The sequence below is a fragment of the Hippopotamus amphibius genome, chromosome 12 (assembly GCF_030028045.1).
Source record: "Hippopotamus amphibius kiboko isolate mHipAmp2 chromosome 12, mHipAmp2.hap2, whole genome shotgun sequence".
Lineage (NCBI taxonomy): Eukaryota > Metazoa > Chordata > Mammalia > Artiodactyla > Hippopotamidae > Hippopotamus > Hippopotamus amphibius.
The window spans coordinates 82,252,538-82,255,371 of NC_080197.1; the positions used below are offsets into that span (position 1 = coordinate 82,252,538).

General features: G+C 33.1%; 1 pseudogene; it reads left to right on the forward strand.

Annotated features, from left to right (window-relative positions):
- The first annotated feature begins 265 nt into the window (after positions 1 to 265).
- LOC130834064 (olfactory receptor 6C6-like) lies at positions 266 to 940 on the forward strand (annotated as a pseudogene).
- Positions 941 to 2,834: the final 1,894 nt, after the last annotated feature.

Genomic DNA, 2,834 nt, shown 5'->3' on the forward strand with positions numbered 1-2,834 from the left:
GTTTAAAGATATATATATTTCTGATAATATATATTTAGTTAAATATATAGTTAATACAAATCTAGTTTAAGTATATATGTAAATATATATTTAGGTTAATTTATATACATTTAGGCTAATTTTTATATATTTTGGTTTATATATAAATTTATACATATATAGGTTAATACATGTTAATTTATATTATGTTATATTATATTCATTTATATATGTTCAGTTTTTGTCTTCTTTCCTATGTAGATTTGACAAGGCTCACAAAAGAGAAATGCAGAACCAGTCAATGGAAATAGAGTTCCTTCTCTGAGGATTGACAGATGACCTGTAATTGCAAATTGTGATTTTCCTGTTTCTGTTTCTTAATTACACACTGAGCCTGTTGGGAAACTTAATCATTATCCTCCTCACCCTGCTGGATCTTCACCTTAAGACACCAATGTATGTCTTTCTCCATAATTTCTCATTTTTGGAAAACACATTCAGAACAGTATTTATTCCCAGATTCCTGGTAACCATGGTGAGTAAAGAAAAAACCATTTCATATAATAATTGTGTAGCTCAATTGTTTTTTTTTCCTTTTCCTGGGAGTTACAGAGTTTTACCTTCTCGCTGCCATGTCCTGTAACTGCCATTTGCAAACCCTGTATTACCCAATCATCATGAACAGCAAGGTGTGCCATCAGCTTGTACTCAGCTCTGGGGTAACTGGATTCCTAATGTCTTTCCCCCATTAGTCATGGGACTCTAGCTGGATTTCTGTGCTTCTAAAATAATTGATCACTTTATGTGTGAAACTTCTCCTATCATGCAGATATCCTGCACAGATACATATGTCCTAGAACTGATGTCTTTTATTGTAGCTATGGTAACACTTGTGGTCACATTGGAATTAGTGATTCTTTCAGACAGGCGCATAATGCAAAGAAAAACAGCTAGGGAATAGCAGTCTGAAATTTTGAATTTCATGTTGTCAATGTTATTTTATTTTTGCTTGAAATAACTGTCTATAGAGGCAATATATTTCAATTAATGTAAATCTGTGAAGAAACACAAAATAGCAAGAGGAAAGGGCTGCAAGGAGATAAAATGTGCTATTCAAATGTTTTATTTGTTATAAATGTGTTAATAAATATGTTGAGTACCTATTTTAAGTAAGCTATAGTTAGTAGATAGACACATCATCAAGATACAGCAAAAACCGAGATATATATACACATATATCATGATTTATCACTGTTGATGTGAGTGGATATACTGTTTATTAGGCTTCTCCACCATAAAGTTGCTTTGCCTCCACCCTCCACTTTCCACACTGCATTCTTTGGAAAGAAGTCACTATGTGCAGCCCACACTAAAAGGGTAGGGACTAGGCTCTGTCTGCTTGAAGGTGAAATAACTATACAAAGTATTTAAGATTCCTTTACATGGGTAATTTTTGTATTATTCTTCATTTATTAATTTGTTCAATTATTTGTTTATATCAGTATGGATTCATGGATATTTATTTTATACTTTGAATTATATCCAACGTAATTTATTTGTTGCTAGATTTTTTCCCAGCTTTGGCCATTGGGAGCCCTTCCAATTGGCTACTGTTTCCTTTGACATACAGCTATCATTGTGCTTTTTAAAAAATCATTTTATTTTCTGGAACTATAAAGTTCTTCAGGATCACCTCGTATATTCCCTACTACCATAGCCCTCTAATCAGATGTTTTTTCAATGATGCCTGGATCTTTTTATTGGAGAATGGTATAAGAAACTAAGATCTCAGCTCTGGGTGTGTTCATTGCTACCATGATGGCATTGCTTCTAGGTCCTCTAAAAGGACACAACCAGGAAATATATGTGAGCCTATGAAGCTTATTATACATATGTGTAAATATAATCTATGTTACCTTCTGGATCTATGCTAAGCTAAGAATGAATCCATACTATTATCTTCATAACCAGGTAGATTATTATAACTTCTTCCTCTTGCTTCTCTCTAACCTCCCACTGCAAAAGTGAGATTCCTGGCTCCCACCATCCATTTGCTTAATCGTTTAATTCCTACGTACATATATAGCATTGTCAAAATTTTTGACATACAACGATGGGAAACCACTTTATTAACTAGAGTGCAGAACTCATGTACATATTCTTTGTTTTTAGTCTTACAGATTTCAATCATTTACAAAGTTACTTAGGTCAGCACTTTCAACCCTACTCCCTTCAGTGAAATTATTGAACACATTTAAAATACAGTTATTTTGGGGGTCATATTCTGCATTCCATTCTGTGATCCCTTGACCTCTTAAATTATTTTTAATTATTTGTGTAAATTAAGGTTTATTCTTTGCAATGTAATGTTCTATGAATTTTGACAAATGTACAGTACCATGAATTCACCATTACATCACTATACAGAAGAGTTTCTTTGCCTTAAAGTCCCCATTCATGTCACCAATGGAAGCTTCTCTTTCTCTCAGCTGTCCCTGGCAGCTATTGATCTTTTTACATCATGCATAGTTTTGCTTTTCCTAGGATATCATACAACTGGAATCATACAGTATGTGGCCTTTTCAAATTGGCTTCATTCAATTAGAAATATTGATTTATGGTTCATCCCTGTCTTTTCACAGTTTGATAGCTCATTTCTATCATGTTCTTTTCATTCATTTACCTGTGTAGGAACATCTTGGATACTTCTAGTTTGGGGTAATTATAAATAAAGCTTCTAGGAAATATTTGCATGCAATTTTTTTATGGACATGCATTTTCAGATCAGTTGGACAAATAGCTGGGACTGTGATTGCTGGATCATATGCAAGACTACATTCAGTTTTTTTTTTTTT